Below are 12271 nucleotides of genomic sequence, written 5' to 3'. Positions count from 1 at the left end.
GCTTACAAGTCTCACTTGTACACTTCGGCTGAGATGCGGTTTCCCACTGTGGAAAAGGTTTTAACAGCTGTGCAGATGGCTATTCTTAAGGAACGGGCTCTGTCACAGGGGAAACGCATGTTGGTTGTTACACCCTGTCCTCATTTGGAGGCAGTCACGAAAGCCAGTGTACCAAATTCAAAAGCTTTGCACCCTCGGTGGATTCAGTGGGCTGCGTCCTTGACGTCCACGGATGTCACGTTTATTTTTGATGCCTCGTTGCGGTCGCAAGAGTACTTGCAGTATGAGTTTGTTCATCCTGCTCCTCTAGCTATGCAACCTTTGGAGGACTTCCATTGTATCATTTACACTGATGGTTCGGCGCAGGTTGCGCATGGCTCTAAACATGCCTACGTTTCCGCATGCGCCATTGTGGTCGGTGCTATGTTGAACGATGAGTTCATCTCCAGGGAAGTGCACACGTTGCCGCTGGGAGATTGCACCGCACAATTGGCAGAGCTTTGTGCTCTTTTACTAGCGTTGGAGTACGCAGATCCTAGTGTTACTACTCTTATTGTAAGTGATTCTTTCTACTGTGTCCAGTCTTACAATGAAAACTTGTTCTTTTGGATTCAGAATGACTTTCGTGATTCCAAGGGTAGCACAATAAAACATAAGATGATCTGGGTTTGAGTGGCGGAGCTTAAGGCTACGTTGCCGCTCGTTTTTGTAATTCATACTCTTGGCCACCAGCGTGTTGGAGTCCACGCTGTCGGTAACTCGCTTGCTGATGAAGCAGCGAAATCAGCGGTGTCTACATACTTAGTTGCAGCAGTTACACGGTCCAAAAGTAAGATTGATAGTGACATCTTGGCGGCTGTTGCTGCCACTGAGAAGGGAGGTAAACATCCTACGGGGTTCCCTTCGAAGTACACATACCACTTAAGTCCCGAAAAGGTTCCTTTTGTGAAAATTCCTGATGTTGGGGAACGTTTGATTCCCAACTCGGATCGCAGGGCTGACTTGATTACAGCAGCTCATGAAGGTGTGGCGTCTGCGCATGCGGGCGTCTCAGCCACTGTAACTCAATTACAACAACGTTTCTGGTGGCGGGGACTGTACAAACAGACGCGTGATTATTTCCTTCTTTGTGACATTTGTCAGCAGATTAAACCTTCGACTGCTGCGCGTCCGCCACAGACACAGTTGTACATTTCTAATAAACCGCTAGGTTGTGTTTACTTAGATCACTGCGGTCCTTTTTCATCTGATACTGCGTATAAGTACATCTTAGTTGCAGTGGATTCATGCACACGCTTTGTGTGGGTCTGGCCCCATCGCAGCGTTGATTCACGGACTGTCATTAGAGATTTGCGCATCTTTGTAGGGATTTTTGCCTGTGGTACCTTCCATTCGGATCAGGGTCCGGCTTTCGCCTCTAAGGCGTATAAGGATGCCATGACTTCGATGGGGGTCCAAGTCAAGTTTTCGTCTCCCTACAGACCTGAGGGTAATAGTGTAGTGGAGCGAATGAACCATGATTTAAAGCAATCTTTGACAGCTCGAGTTATAGGCACTGGCAGAAACTGGCTAGCCCACCTCTATGGCGTGCAGCGTGCTCTTAATAATCTCCCTAGAAGGTCTCTGGGTGGGCGGACCCCATACGAAATGCTCTTTGGCATCAAGATGTTCGTCCCTGACCTTGACGGTCTAGACTGCGTGGCTCGCGCCACAACCTTTGACGTAGATGAACATTGTAATGTATTACAGGATCTACAAAAGACCAGAGACAGTCTTGCGAAGGAACATTTGCCCTCCACGTCGGATGTTGCGTTGCAGATCCCGGTAGTCGGCTGGCTACCCCAAGTTGGAGAACTGGTTCGAGAGAAGATCGACAACAAGAAAGAATTTGGTCCTTCCTATCGAGCTCCAGTTCCAGTGCTTGGAGTGAAGGGCACAAGAACAGTCATTTTACCACCACTTCCTGGTCGTAAGGAAAACAGGTTTATCTCAATTGACAATGTCAAGATACACAGAGTGGCCGATTCTTCTTAGCATGACACCGGCTGTTTCCTGTCCTTCCATTGTGAGAAATTCAGTTTTGCCCACTGCTTCTAATCATGAAACTGAAGTGGCAATCGAGTTGCCTGCTATTTCCAGTCCTTTATTAAGTACTTTGCCCGGTACAGACCTTGCTGAAATAGACTATACTTACCCCACTGACTTGTCCATGCCTGACCTGCAAGCCCGTTTGGCCACAGAATCCAGATTTTCATTTGACACTGGTTCCAATGCCTCGAAAGTACCCTCACGTTTTGCAGTTTATGCCAGCTTATTTAAAGAACATTTTTTAATTCCCCCTTGGACATATATTTGGCTGGTGCTTTTTTCAATTTACCTTTTTATGTCAATTGGGTTTGTGTTTTATTTTTTCCGACTTATGAATGGACACTATGTCGAAGAAAGAACATGCATTCGACATCTAAATGGAACTTAGGCCCCCCTTTCCTCATCGCATTCTGCACACAGATTGAAAAGAGACTTGACATTTGTTAACATCACTGCTTGGCCTGTCCTTGATGGGATAGTGTGGGATGCCGTTAGGTTTCAAATTCATGGCCCTACCGAGGTTGTTAATGTCCCCAATGTGCTTAGGGTTAACATGGGGGATGTTGTGAAATAAAACATTCGTTCTGATGATTGGGATGTTCAGGCCGTAGAGTCTTTGTTTTCTGATTTGAAATACTATGCTGCCTTTGATGCTGAGGATTTGTACTTAGAATCTGCTAATTATGGTGATTTGTTTTGCTTTCAACATTTTGGCAATCACTTCTTACATAAAACAGCATCCAGAAGGAATACTGTAAATTATACACAATGGGAGCATTGCCCAGCTCCTAAACAAGGCAGTTCGAGTACTTTTTTTAAAAAGTACACTTATTTTACTGACTTCAATCAGTCTAATCCCGAGTCCTTTTATTTCAAAATGACACAGAAGCCTATGTCCAAGGTTAGACTTACCGATACCAAATTGTTGTATTCGAAGTTCTTTCTTGATCAGCTGGCTATTGGCGGCTATGAATTATGGAAAGAAACTATTGACTTAAAATCTGTTTGGGGTTCTAAGAGTTGGCAGGTACAAGGCACTGAGGCTTTGCACCGTGCTTGTCTCTTCCCGAATCAAATGTTGTTTTTGAATTCCTCTATTTCACAAACGACGTGCTTTGGATTGGCTACTTCTAAAAAATTGAATTCTCCAACCATCCCAGAGTTAGAAGAATATTCTGGCTGGAGTAATTATACTCAGTTTTCGATTAGGGACTTGCAAACCCTATTGCTGAATTCATCCTTTAACATATCCAGTATGGATCCAAAAGGTTGGCTAGTGTGGCACAGAAGTGCGGATTCATGCCAGCACTGTTTTCTGGGTTTATCTGATGGCTTTACACAGCTTAGACCTGATCCACATTTTGAAACTGAGCATTCTGTCACGACTTACTCTGTGGGCAAATTGTGTCAGAATTGGCTGAAACATTCAACATTGGCTGCAGTTAAATTACATCTTGCAAAGCTGAATGATGATGTAGATTTGAATGATTTCATAAAGGGCCCGGCTAGTGGTAGATCAAAAAGATGGATATATGCTGTTTACAATGAAATCTGGAAGACGTCACAGATTGAGGCTGCGACACGCCTTAGAGCTATAGATCAAGCCAATCTAGAAAAAGTGCTTGCTGTGGTAGATAATAGTATTAAAATGCTTTCTTCCCGCATTTACACTTTGGATAATATTGTGTCTTCTGTAGTGGATATTGTGCATGATGAAGTGTCTGTGTTATACCATGGTCAGAATCAATTACGTTCTGTCATGCAATTTGCATGGACCCTTCAAACGTTGAAGGCTGGCAAGGTGCCATGGATCTACATGAATGTTTCTTCTCTCTTTGCCCCCTTTAATTTGACTGACAAGCAGCGCTTGCTTTCCATGCGGGATGCTTCATTTTCTATGTTACATATTGAGAAATTGGAGTCCTTGCCTTTTTCTGTGGCAGAGGCCAACGATGCAACGTGGCTTATCCACGGTTTAATAACTTTGCCTTTTGCTTTATATAAATTTACAAATTGTATGAAATATGTTGCCATAGGTCGATATGAACCCTTAGGTAGTGCATTTCTCCATGAAGTCTGGTCCCTTCCTTTCACTTATAGATGTTTGAAAGACGGACAAGAGGTTTATCTGAATGGGGAGGAGTGTACAGAAACACCAGACCATTCGTTAATGTGTAGACACATACAATTACACGGTTCTTGCAACCAGGACCAACCAAATTGAGCATGTGTTTTGAAAGGGACTCCTGTACCAGCAATCACCCCGACTTTTACCTTACTGGGAAACGGAAGTTATTTACTTTTGAATAATGAAGATTGTTGCAGGTTAATTAAAGGTGTAGCTTATGTGGTAACCGTAACTGAGCGTGTCGTTTGCTGCAGAAATGTCTTGTATCCACCCACACATGAAAATAGGGAGGTTTCCATTTGGCCACGCATCCCAACCTTGAAAGCAGAATTCAGCGGCATGAGCAGAATAAGGGCTCTATTGTCCCAGAAAGAAGTGGCCTTGAGTTCGGCTAGGGAGACTTTCGTTCTTCACATAGCTAACACCCGGACTGAGGTTCAGGCCCTTTTAAATACTGATTTACCGTTGCATTTCAGCGAGATGGTACATTCTATCTTTAACGCGTCCTCCACAACTGGGCTGGCGCATTTTTTTAAATCTGTTAGCAGTGGTCTTGTAACTTCATTTGAAAAAATCTTTGGAGTCATCCCTGCTTTCTTCCATTCCATTTTTTCGAGTTTGTTTGGTGGATTCCCGGTTATACTGGCACTAGCGGCAGCCGTTCTAGTGGTTGTTTGCTTCCTTAAATATGGATGCCCCACATGTGGAAGGAGCCACCCAGCCCCTCATGGCGTTGTTTCGCAACCGGATGCTTGAATATTATGGCACGCTGCCGCTTGCGATTTTAAGCACGGCATATGGATTATCGTTTCGATTTTCCTACTTCACCTGTGCCCAGCCTGTGTTTCATTGCCTAAGCTGTGATTTTGACTGGGCCATTGATTTGTGTCTCTGCGGACCGGTTTCTCCTGCAGTCGACTTTAATCAGCTGATGAGTCCCATCGTGATTTCCTGTTGGAGGCTGTTGCTGCATATTTTGCATATTCGGTCTTGCCTTGATGAACCTTATTGGTTTATGATGATGCCCCTCTTTTTTTTTGCATTTTTTCACCTCCCAGTCCTATTGGCTTGAGTGCTGTTGAATTCTGAAATTGACATTTTTTATATTTTGATTTGATTACTGTACTTTTTTATAATTATAAGGTTGTTCATAGTTCTTGAACTCTGCTTTCATGAAGTTGCCCTTATCTTATCTTATCTTATCCGTCCTCGGATCATGGGGGGGTGTCATATAGCTACTGTATATCTTTATAATGCGTTAAGTTAGCATAGGCTCCTTACATGTTTAAACGCCATTTTTCCTTTTGCTGCTTCTGCACACGACACTTAATTGTTGATTTAGCTTTCAACCTAGTAGTTCGTTGTGGTTTACATGAGAATAATATGTTATTACTCTGATATCAGCTTTGCTTAATAAACTATGTCTGTACAGAGAGTGCTGAAGCTTCAGGAATAACACGATACAGAATTGTTATGAGGTCTGATCTTCGCGCCTTCATAGACATAACATAAGTGCAGCTTCTGCCAACTTTGGGCTTTAGGCGGGTTTTATATTGCTTGGCTTGAAGCACACAAACACACTTGATGCTGTTCGCATGCAGAGAGAGCTGGTGTATGCTGATGTGATCTCTTCATTCTAGGATCCTGAGGTATGGGCCCGCCCTAATTCAAACCCAAAGAGACCTTCTTAGCTATTAATATAATATGTGTGTTAGGGAGGGTGAGAAATAAGTGTTGTTAACTCTTATTCATTACAGCATGTTAACATGCTGTCACCATTTGCTTTCTATGGACTAGTAACTATGCTGATAACTTTGCTTCTGATAATATGTTACCTTGTATTATCTAAGATACTGCGCCTGAGAAGACGGCATTGGTAAATAAATATTTCAAATGTTCACGTGTCCTCATTTACTCCACGTTCTGGTTTGAAATGATTGTATAACGAAAGAGTGCTCATGTGTTCCACGTAACCTGAGGTATTGTAAGCTCATGTTCTGGTTTGTCTAAACATTGGGAGGTTGTTATGACCAATGAGACACTGTAGCTAGCTCGGTAAGGGGTTTGTTGGGTACTAAGGTGAGTTTTGGGTCACCCTAATTCGCTGAGGTTCCAATCCTCTGTGCACAGTTCTGTGGGAGAACAGAAACCCTGCTACACCACCTTGTGCATGCCAAAGCATGGAGGTACCATAGGTACCCCCCATGTGCACCCCCCACCCCACAACACCCTGGGGGCTCGCAACGGGCCCCCAAACACAAAAGACCACATGCTTTTCCACGGCTGAAAAGCCGCCGTGGAAAAGCATGTTTCTGCCTGCATCATATTATGGCTGGCGGTGTCTTGCAGACACCGCCACCATATTTGGGTACACACACCGCGGATCAGCGGGGGATGGACTTGCCATCCGCCGCTGATCCCACCGCCATCCTAATGTGGCTGGTGGGGTTTTTGCTGTCCAAGGCGGTGAATCCGCATCCTCCAGGCCGGCGGTGGCTTCCGCCGGCCCGGAGGATGCGGATTCACCGCCATCCTAATCGGCCCCCAGGTGTAATTATGCAACTTACAAAACTTTTGCACCCCCCAATACTTATGCCCCTCTACTGAGGCGGTCCTTGTTCTCCCAGAACCAGACCTACATTGTGAGAATGCCATTTTGGTGTAACATTCTTTACTTCAGTTTTATGTCTTTTCACATATCTAATATGTGTAACGTTGCAGCAACGAAGTCCATTTAAAAATAAATTGGTTTTCAAAGGAAGCAATGTAATTAAATGGTATTATCTCTGGGTTTTTGGGCTTTTCAGGGTGAATTCTTTGTCATCTGCCAAAATTCTCTTCTTAACAACAGTTTTTGTAAGTCTCCTTTTTGCGGATTCTCAAACAGTCTGACAAATAAATTTGAAACTTCAACTAGGATACTTGATGGCCACAAAATCCTTTGATGCTTTATCCCATGTTCTTATGCCCGATTTGTATTTATGTATTCTCATTTTCAACTTATGGGATGCTTTTCCACATGGAAATTTTAAGATTGGCAGTGTCACATGTGCCAAAAAAATAACTTTCAACTGTTTGCCAATCAGCTTCGGTGCAATTTCCAATCCTTGAAATACATTACCACAATTTGACAGCTTAGGCATGGATACTTGCCCAATTTACAAATGGTTAATGTCTTCTGATTTGAATTGTTTTATCTTCTGCTCTATCATATCATTGATGTCCTATCCTGTTATATATAATTAGTGGTTTACCTCAAAGGTATTGACAATTGTTGATTATTTTTTGGGGGACGATTCTTACTATTTGGTAGTGTTTTCGATGATAAGTTCATCCTTTTTACCTTAATGGTTTCGAAATGTTTAATTCATGGAAACTTCTTAAGAAATGTGGATGACTTTGCCCCCTGTTTGTTTCATCACGAAAGTCTTCTGAAGGAGAGCAATGCACTCCACTGGGAAGATACGTTGGGTATCCGCAGGGTCTCTCCCCCCACCAACTGGGACACGATACTGACCGCATGCACTCTCATTCACAATATTGACACGCCATCCCTAAATCCTGCCGATGCCATGCCCTAAAGAAATACACCAAAGGTAACAGAATAATCGGGTAAGCTGCGGGATCAGGACAGCAATCAGTGCGCACGCACATACCCACTCCATAGAAGGATATGAACGAATGCTGCAGCAGCGCCAATCTATTGGAAGTACCATCCAAGGTGACCAGGAGCTGGCTCTGTTGTTCAGATTCACACCCTATTATGTTTTAATTTGTAACCGTTTCGTTATAACCCGCCTCCCTAGCTAGTAAAATATTAGGCAATAGGCAACCAAACTACTGATGCACAGCACACACCTAGACAACCTCTGAAAGGTCGTTTTAACCAATAACCTATGCTGTAGTTTGTCATTTGAAAGCGATGTTATGCTTTACACACTGTGGCTGAGAACCTTGTTGTAATGGTTAATTCCTCTCTTCTTTCTTTACATCAATGCTCTCTCTTCTGTTCAGTCTACAAGTCAAAGTTAATAAAGGAACTACTTATAACCATTCCCTGTCTTGCTCTTCCTGCGGTTGGTTTGGGGTACTGACCCCCCCCCCCACCTGCTATATGCCTGTTGCATTGAGAAGCACGAAGGTGAGGCCTACAAACGGACGAGAGGGAGGGACTCGTTTAAGTGGTCTGATTATTATGGCAAAAACAATATAATTCATACAAAGCTACTTCTGAGGTAGCTTATGCGTAATGGCGGTCTGCTGGAACGCTCCTTTGGCTTTGCATGTGACGTCAGTGCCCCAACCCCTTCGGGGAAGGATCAGAATAGCTATTTCAGTGTAATCAGTGCTCGATTTCACAGAGCTTCTTTTTACGTTTCAGTCGTGCCATAAACAGAAGTTGACTTTTCAGGTATGTAAATATGAAGTATTTGCCGAAGTAATGACTTGTAGGTACATTTAATTAATTCACCTTTAAATTTCTCGGGGGTAACCGTAACTACTTACAACCCCTGGAGTTAACAGTACCCCAATTATTTTGGGGTGGGCGAAGGGAGTGACAGGTAAAAATGTACTCAAACACGTTAGCCGGGCAGCGGCTTAGAATGACCAGAGAGGTGTCTGGGAAATAACCCTGGCTTAGAGGTTAAGCTATTGCATAATAACTTTAGATCATATATCTGGATAGAAGCTATGGGCATAATAATTTTGATAAGATAGCTTGAAAGAGGGGAAATGAGACAGGAAGACACGGGCATAGTAATATCACATTAACGTTTTTCCTCTCCCTTCCTGCATTTGATCCTGTTTAGCCTGAGAACAAAATGTACGATACTGACCACCTAGTGGTGGGCTTACATTTAAAACGCCACCAAAAAGGTATAATTACTTTCCTATGCACGGTCACCGAGCTCGCCTTTATGTAAGCTTAATGAACGTTGATGGTATCTAATCTTGAATAGAATTGAGACCGGCTCTTTGTAGCATGATCAAGTGCAAGCAGTTGCTCAGGAGGGGTCATCACTATGCGAGAATCCTAGTATCCATTATGTAGGCCAATGAGGGACACAAGTGGAGTGTAGCGAAGGCTCCCTGGATTGTTGTGTGAAAATATCTGGAAAAAGACCATTAGAGTCTAGAGTATGGAATGATTCTAACCCAGGGGTGATTCCCGAAAGATAGGATCCTGTTAAACTGACAAACAAAATGTAAGATCCTGTATACCTGGTTGTGTGCCTGGTTGGGCCACCCAGGAATGCGAGAGCAACTCCATCACATTGGAAGGAGGGCATCGATTCAGGTCATGCAGAAGGCCTTGGTAGCGATGGGCAACAGGTTAGGAGCGGGCGAGCTCCTGTGGTCTGGGGTGTCCCTTGCAGGGCTAGATCACCAGTAGCTGTAGAACATTCCCGCAGGAGGGTCAACAGATCATGCAGAAGTTCATGGGAAGAGAGGCCTGGGTTTCATTAGGCAAGTACCAATATAAGAGAACTGAAGGGTACTGCGATAAAGACAGGGTACACTTGTCAAGATTGGGAGTGGATATATTCCTCCTGGACGTACAAGAGGCACTAAACAGCAGGATGTAAGCAGCTAAGTAGGTGGGGGGGCTCTGTCATCGACGGGGGCCTCCTCCAGAGCTGTGGCGGAGTACAGGGCGATCTGGAAGCAGACCGGTACAGTAAGGGTATGTAGGAAGGTGGCTACCTGACTATGGTTACCCCAAATTTTTTGCCTTGTGTTTAGCTGGTTTTTGACTTAGTTGGCCTAGTTCCCTGCTAATCAGGGCCCCAGGCTATCTGCTCTCTCTGTAAAATGGATTCCATGTACCCTAGGTACATACCATAATTGGAAATGGACTCCTTGTCAGCCCCTGTACCATGCACTATAGGTGCTCAGGGCATAGGTGCCACGAAGGCCTACCAGGGGCTGCAGCATATCTTTTGCCACCCCTGGCTGGTTCTTAAACTGACACAACTGGCTGATCACTCAGCTGGGGCAAGGTGGTGTAATCACCACTTGCTTAGATATAGTATACCTATATCTAAACCTATATCTGGACACATATAAACCTGTGAGCCACTCCTATGGAAGGCCTCATCAATCCTGGAGGCAGAGTGCATGGTTTAATGTGAGAAGGAGCTCTAGCATGAGCTGAGCCTGTCTGCAGCCGTCGGGAACAAATCCCTAAGCTGTTTCAGGATAATGCCATACCATATACTCTTAAGTGCATTATAATCCTCGCGGTTATATAGCAACTCTGGTTTGGCTTTATCAAAACATGTCGTGTAAGGTGTCATACGATTTGGAATACTATCCCCTCGCCAGTTCTGGCGACGGGGATAGCATTCCACCCCTCTAGAGGGGTAAGACATGTTACTTTGCTTAAATGCGGTTAATTTCTAAAAGGGCCTCAGATCCACAAAATGGATGCTTCTGCCACAGACACAAGTCTGACCCCCTGAAGCTGACTGAAACTCAGCCCAAGGGGCCTGGACAAAGGCTTTCCTGTCGCAGGGTGGTGTTACAACCCCCCAGACAGGAGATAGTGGATTGTAGCAGGGAGGTTTGAAAGAAACCAGACACTGCCTGGGGAGCACAAGGCTGCCCCTTGCATAATCCGGCCAAACCGGTTCTGGGGCACTCCAGCCCCCGTCCCAGCGCGGCCAGGATCAAAGGAAGGGGGTGTATCCACCCACTTCCTGGGTCTCACCCATAGATGGGGACCTAGCAGGTAATCCAGCCCCCCAGATTCGAATAAGAGTGGGAGCAGTGCCAATGCACTTCAGATTATCCTAATGAAACATAAGAAACGAAACTCTGGACCCTTCGACATCCTACTCAACGTAGAAGACTGAAGAATCTCCCTTGTGGTCAAGGAGTGACCACCCTGTGCAAACAGGCACCATCCAGCCCTCGACGTCTACTTTGTTGCAGTTCCCGCCGGAACTCGAGCGACAGAGATCAACGAGATCAAGCTTGCCTGCCTTCTAACAGCCCGATCCACAGTCCCTGCAGAGCTGAGACCCGTGGAGGCGACCGGAAGCGTGGGGCACGCCATCTTGGAAAGACCACGAGACGCTGACCGTGCAGCCCACGAGTGACCCTCGAAGCTGTACAACGGGGTTTGAGAAGCCCCAACCCTGAGCCACTCTTGCACCGAAGTTCAGCCCCCTACACTCGACGAGTGCTGCGTGGAGCCCTTCTGCTTCTTTTGGCTCACCGCGTTGGCCAGTCCCTTGCCAGCTGGCTTGTGGCCCCTGTGCGGACGAAACTTGAAATACAACTTGTGATTCTGGTTGCTCCAGATTTGCACCAGCTCCCCTGAAAAGGAGCCCCCACTCTGACCCTCCTGGTCCGAGTGAGAAGCAATCTTCCAGTTCCGCGTGGATTGCTTTTGCCAAGTGTTGTTTGCTCCAATCTTGAAGCCGACAGCGCCGACGGGGAGAGCCTGCGTGGGACAGATCGTGACCTGCTCCTGGACTTTGTAGATGCCCCAGAGCCCACGTAACGGCGGAGAGAAGCTCCTCAACAACCACCTGATTGCACCCGACATTGCCTGGTTCCGTCCTGGTTCCACCCTGGTCACTGCTGAGTGACCCAGACTCTGTCCCCTCTGCTTTCAGGTACTTTTTGACTCGAGTCCACCCTTGGACTCCACCGGACACTTCTCCTTCACCTCGCCTGCAGCCCTTTCAGCTTCAAGCACCAAGAACCTGCGTGACGAAACCCGACTCAACTTCGACCCTGTGCACCCACTTCCTGTGGGTGAGGTAACATTGCAACGCCGGTGTTCCCACACTGGTACACACCTCTAGGGTCTGTGTCTTAAGTTTTGTTCCTCTAGGTTCAGCGGAAGTGTCCTTAAACTCTAACTTTGTAACTTTTACGCACCATTGGTTAACATTGATGCACGCGTGCACTTTCTGCACTGCACCCGAATCCCGCAGGCTTTTCCCGACTTCAGCATTGCTTGTCCCGACTGCTCCCAGCGATTCCCTAGGCCCTAGGCCTAACCACTGATCGATTGGTATCTCTTATACCATTTTTTTAGTA

The sequence above is a fragment of the Lissotriton helveticus genome, chromosome 4_1, assembly GCF_964261635.1.
Source record: "Lissotriton helveticus chromosome 4_1, aLisHel1.1, whole genome shotgun sequence".
In the NCBI taxonomy this organism is placed as follows: domain Eukaryota; kingdom Metazoa; phylum Chordata; class Amphibia; order Caudata; family Salamandridae; genus Lissotriton; species Lissotriton helveticus.
The sequence above is the reverse complement of the archived record's forward strand: the minus strand, read 5'-3'. Positions refer to the sequence as shown.